Raw genomic sequence first — 6,419 nt, forward strand, 5'->3', positions numbered from 1 at the left:
GTGAAACCTCATCTCCACAAAAGTACAAAAATTAGCCGGGCGTGGTGATGCACACCTGTAGTTCCAGCTACTTGGGGGACTGAGGCAGAAATATTGCTTGAGCCCAGGAGGTCGAAGCTGCAGTGAGCTGTGATGGCATTACTGCACCCCAGCATGGGTGACAGAGCAATACCCTGTCTCAAAAAAATAAAAAAGAAAAGGCCGGGTGCTGTGGCTCACGCCTGAAATCCCAGCATTTTGGAAGGCCATGGTGGGCAGATCATGAGATCAGGATATTAAGACCATCCTGGCCAACATAGTGAAATCCCATCTCTACTAAAATACAAAAAAAAAAAAAAAAACCAGCCAGGTGTGATGGCACATGCCTGTAGTCCCATCTACTTGGGAGGCTGAGGCAGGGGAATCGCTTGAACCCAGGAGGCGGAGGTTGCAGTGAGCCTAGATCAAGCCACTGCACTCCAACCTAGCGACAGAGTGATACTGTGTCTAAAAAAAGAAAGAAAGAAAGAAAGAAAGAAAGAAAGAAAGAAAGAAAGAAAGAAGAAGAAGAAGAAGGAAGGAAGAAGGAAGGAAGGAAGGAAGGAAGGAAGGAAGGAAGGAAGGAAGGAAGGAAGGAAGGAAGGAAGGAAGGAAGGAGAAAAAGCAGATACCTAATAAGTATTTGTTTTATGAACCATAATCATTAATTACTTTTGTGAATCCAAATATGAAATCAGAGCTTTCTTTACTGGAAGAAAGGCCTATGTGTTTGGGTAATGGAGATGCTACGAGTTTAAGCAATGAGGGGGCTAGTGGATAAACTATAAGGATTAAAGGTGCCACAGAGGTGTGCTCAAACACATCTGAGATGTTAACACAGAAACAGCCATAAGGAATGAGGAGACTGAGCTTATCAGGTCATCCCTTAGGCTAGCAGCTGCCCTTTCAAGATGGCTCTGAGCTTTCTTTTTTTTTTTTTTTTTTTTTTTTTTGAGACAGGGTCAGACTTGCCATCCAGGCTGGAGTGCAGTGGTGCAATCATGGCTCACTGCAACCTCTGCTTCCCCAGCTCAAGAGATCCTCTGACCTCAGCCTTCCAAGTAGATGGGACTATAAGCATCATGCACCACCATGTTCAGCTACTTTTTAAATTCTTTTGTACAGATGGAGTCTTGCTATATTGCCCAGACTGGTCTTGAACTCCTGGGCACAAGCGACGACCCACCTCGGCCTCCCAAAGTACTGAAGTTACAGGCATGAGCCTCCACACCCAGCCTGGCCTTGCTTTTTCTTTGAAGGTTACCCTAATTTTCTTACTTTTTCTTTCTTCTTTATCCTTTTTTTTTTCTAATAAACATTGAGACAGCCTTCAAAGTTACCCGAATTTTATCCAAATTATATCTGCTTAAAATTATATGATATATTGGAAGGATAAAGAGTTTGCCTTGGCTCCCCCAAATTCTCTCTAACTTATAAGATAGCAAAACAGGACTAGATCCTACTGGCAGTGTTTTGAGAAAGAATGAATTGATATGGGACAGGGAAGGAGACTTAAGGGGACCACGCTGGAATGTGGTCAAACAGGACGGACCACATATGCACCATAAAGGCTGATATTCCTAATCTAAGGATTTGCCTATTCAAGAAACAATTTTTGGTGCTATAGCTGCCTAGTAGCCAAATACTCTTATGATAAGAACAAAAATCCGTATGTGTGTGTGTGTGTGTGTGTGTGTGTGTGTGTGTGTAAGATTAGCTGATGCTTCATTCTTCTCAATCTTTTGTAATACATATTATCATAAGAAATCTCACTGGATCATTTAATAGGGTTGAAACAAACAAAAAATATAAGTAAATAAAAAGAAACAAAAACAAAGAAAAGAAATCTCATTGGAAATCTCACTGGAGATTTTTGCATAGATTTGATCTGTAATGGACTGCTCTTATTGCATATGGATTATAGAGCTGACCCACAGTTAGTAAAGCATATGCTTTTATTTTTTTGAGACAGAGTTTCACTTTTGTTGTCCAGGCTGGAGTGCAGTGGCGCGATCTTGGCTCCACGGCAACCTCCACCTCCCAAGTTAAGTGATTCTCCTGTCTCAGCCTCTTGAGTAGCTGGGATTGCAGGTGTCTGCCACTACACCCAGCTAATTTTTGGTATTTTTAGTAGAGATGGGGTTTCACCATGTTGTCCAGGCTGGTCTCAAACTCCTGAGGTGATCTGTCTGCCTCAGCCTCCCAAAGTGCTGAGGTTACAGGCATGAGCCACTGTGCCCCGCCAATATCATTAATTAATATCTTTGTACACATACTCTGCTATACGATAAGGATATACAATATTATAAAATATGCTTCCTAGACTGGGTTTGGTGGCTCATGCCTATAATACCAGCACTTTGGGAGGCCACAGCAGAAGGCCATGTTTGAGAGCAGCCTAGGCAACACAGACTGTCTCTACAAAAAGTTTAAAATTATCAGGGCATAATGGCACAGGTCTTTAGTCCTAGCTACTTAGGAGGCTGAGATGAGAGGACCACCACCTTGAGCCCATAACACAGAAGTTGTGGTGAGCTGTGATTGTGCCACTGCATTCCAGCCTGGGTGACAGAGCCAGACCGTGTATCTCAAAAAATAATACAGTAAAATACGCTTCCTATGCTTAATGGGCTTCCAGGCCCAAGAGGGAGACATAACAGTTACATAAAAAGTAAATACCAGCCAGCAGCGGTGGCTCATGCCTGTAATCCCAGAACTTTGGGAGGTTGAGGCAGGCAGATCACCTGAGGCTGAGAGTTCAAGACCAGCCTGGCCAACATGGAGAAACCCCGTCTCTACTAAAAATACAAAAATTAGCCAGTTGTGGTGGCACATGCCTGTAATTCCGGCTACTCAGGAGGGTGAGGCAGGAGAATCACTTGAACCTGGAGGCAGAGGTTGCAGTGAGCTGAGATTACACCATTGCACTCCAGCCTGGGTGACAGAGAGAGACTCCATTTAAAAAAAAAAAAAAGTAAATACCCAAGTACCTAGAATAAAATAATACAAATTCTGTTTCATATGAAGTATAGTCACCATTATTTCTATATGAGCTCAGAGGGTCCATGCCCTTAAGGAACATGTAGGGAAACTGAACAGATGATAGATAATTTCAGCAAACATAAAAAAGTATGTATAAGGTGGCCAGGCACAGTGGCTCATGCCTGTAATCCCAGCACACTGGGAGGCTGAGGTGGGCGGATCACCTGAGGTTGGGAGTTCAAGACCATCCTGACCGACATGGAGAAACCCCATTTCTACTAAAAGTACAAAATTAGCCAGGTGTGGTGGCACATTCCTATAATCCCAACTACTCAGGAGGCTGAGGCAGGAGAATTGCTTGAACCCAGGAGGCGGAGGTTGCGGGGAGCTGAGATGGTGCCATTGCACTCCAGCCTGGGCAACAAGAGTGAAACTCTGCCAAGGAAGGAAGGAAAGAAGGGAGGGAGGAAGGAAGAAAGAGTATGCATAAGGTAATAAGGGAGCACAGAGCTGGAGTACTTGGGCCAGCTGGTATTCAGAGGTTTGGAGAAAGTGCTGCTTGAGTGGATGTGGAAGGATGAACATGTAATTTTCAGGTGAACAAACATGGGCAGGGTTTTCTGGGTTGCAGGAACAAGGTCTGGAGTGGAAAAATGTTTAAAAAGCATGCCATTATTCAAGAAACATGCAGATTTATTACAGTGTAAAGTGCATGATTGGATTTGTGGAGGATGAGTCTGGTCAGGTCACGCAGGCCCTGTAAGCCATGGTAAAAGCTTAAGCTTGGACTTAAGCTGTAGGCAGAGAAAGCTGTTAAAAGCATTTAAGAAGAGGAGTGACGTGATTAGATTCATGTGTGTAAGTAATTCTAGATGCATATAGAGGACAGACAAAAAAATAAGACGGGAGGCAAGCAGATTCCTTAAAATTGTATTCCTATAGTTTTGTCAAAATACTATTGAGGGCATAACTGGATAAGGAGAAAGAGGACAGACCTAGGAAACTGAGGCAGATTTTTAAGGAGGGAAAAGAAGAAGGACTTGGTTATTGACAAAATGTATATGAAGGATGGCAAGAGATCTAATTTCCATGGTTCTAATTTGGTTTTTGTTTGTTTGTTGGCTGGGTTTTGTTTGTTTGTGTTTAGACAGTGTCTTGCTCTGTCGCTCTGTCATAATGTTTTCTATGTAGAGACAGGATCTCACTATGTTGCCCAGGCCAGTTCTTAACTCCTGGCTTCAAGTGATCCTTCCACTTCCCATATTTCTAATTTTGATGGTGGTCACATGAACTACGTTTGAGAAACTAGGAAATAAACAGGTTTAGGGAGGAAAATGATCAGATCTGATTTGGGGAAGGGAATGAGAGAGAAGAGAAGCTAGAGAGGAATGAAAGATCAGGGAAAGTTTTTTGTTTGTATGTTTGTTATGTTTTAGTGTGTGAGTAACTTGAACATGTTCATAGGCTTAGACATAGGGTTGTATTCTATTCTGCATGGTAGGAACTTAGTAAATATTTGTTGAGAAAATGGAAAGATTGTGAGGCCAAAGCAGATGGATCATTTGAGGTCAGGAGTTCAAGACCAGCCCGGCCAACTTGGTGAAACCCCATCTCTACTAAAAATACGAAAATTAGCCAGGCGGTAGTGGTGCACATCTGTAATCCCAGCTACTTGGGAGGCTGAGGCAGGAGAATTGCTTGAACCGGGAGGAGGAGGTTGCAGTGAGCCAAGATCACATCACTACACTCCAGCCTGGGTGACAGAGTGAGACCCTCACTCAAACAAAAAAAAAAAAAAAAAAAAAAGGAGCCGAGCGGTTGATTCCTGTCGCTGCGGCAGCCTGTGCTCCCCGCTCTGTGGCTCCACCCGCCATTGTGGAATTTGAAGTACTGCCTTGTAATTCTTAATCAGCCTTTGGACAACTATATTCGTCATCTTTGGAACAAAGCTCTTTTAAGAGCCTGTGCTGATGGAGGTGCCAACCGCTTATATGATATCACTGAAGGAGAGAGAGAAAGCTTTTTGCCTGAATTCATCAGTGGAGACTTTGATTCTATTAGGCCTGAAGTCAGAGAATACTACGCTACTAAGCGATGTGAGCTTATTTCAACTCCTGATCAAGACCACACTGATTTTACTAAGTGCCTTAAAATGCTTCAAAAGAAGATAGAAGAAAATGACTTAAAGGTTGATGTGATTGTGACACTGGGAGGCCTTGCTGGGCGTTTTGACCAGATTATGGCATCTGTGAATACCCTGTTCCAAGCAACTCACATCACTCCTTTTCCAATTATAATAATCCAAGAGGAATCTCTGATCTACCTGCTCCAACCAGTGATGGATTATGTTTATAGATTTCCGTATGTTGAACCAGCCTTCCATCCCTGGGATCAAGCCTACTTAATTGTAATGGATAAGTTTTTTGATGTGCTGTTGCATTCAGTTTGCCAGTATTTTATTGAAGATTTTTCCATCGATGTTCATCATGGATATTGGCCTGAAATATTCGTTTTTAGCTGTGTCTCTGCCAGGGTTTGGTATCAGGATGATGCTGGTCTCATAAAATGATTTAGGGAGTATTTCCTGTTTTTGTATTGTTTGCCATGCTCATGGTTAGGAAGAATCAATATCATGAAAATGGCCATACTGCCTAAAGTAATTTATAGATTCAATGCTATTCCCATCAAGCTACCATGGACCTTCTTCACAGAACTGGAAAAAAACCACCTTAAACTTCATATGGAACCAAAAAAGAGCCCGCATAGCCAAGACAGCCCTAAGAGAAAAGAACAAAGCTGGAGGCATCACGCTACCTGACTTAAAACTACTACAAGGCTACAGTAATCAAAACAGCATGGTACTGGTACCAAAACAGAGACATAGACCAATGGAACAGAACACAGGCCTTAGAAGTAATGCCACACACCTGCAGCCAACTGATCTTTGACAAACCTGACAAAAACAAGCAATAGGGAAAGGATTCCCTGTTTAATAAATGGTGTTGGAAAAACTGGCTAACCATGTGCAGAACGCTGAAACTGGACCCATTACTTACTCCTTATACAAAAATTAACTCCAGATGGATTAAAGATTTAAACATAAGACCTAACACCATAAAAACCCTAGAAGAAAACCTATGCAATACCATTCAGGACATGGGCATAGGCAAGGACTTCATGACTAAAACACCAAAAGCAATGGCAACAAAAGCCAAAATAGGCAAATGAGATCTAGTTAAACTCCAGAGCTTCTGTACAGCAAAAGAAACAATCATTAGAGTGAACTGGCAACCAACAGAATGGGAAAAAATGTTTGCAATCTACCCATCTAACAAAGGGCTAATATCCAGAATCTACAAAGAACTAAAACAGATTTACAAGAAACAAACAAACAAACCCATTCAAAAGTGGGCGAAGGA

The 6,419-nt window shown here is 42.3% G+C and overlaps 1 pseudogene; it reads left to right on the forward strand.

Moving 5' to 3' along the window:
* Positions 1 to 4,822: 4,822 nt before the first annotated feature.
* On the forward strand, positions 4,823 to 5,524 carry LOC116530379 (annotated as a pseudogene).
* Positions 5,525 to 6,419: the final 895 nt, after the last annotated feature.

This window comes from Sapajus apella, unplaced genomic scaffold, assembly GCF_009761245.1.
Source record: "Sapajus apella isolate SASKATOON/1434 unplaced genomic scaffold, GSC_monkey_1.0 scaffold66, whole genome shotgun sequence".
Classification (NCBI taxonomy): domain Eukaryota; kingdom Metazoa; phylum Chordata; class Mammalia; order Primates; family Cebidae; genus Sapajus; species Sapajus apella.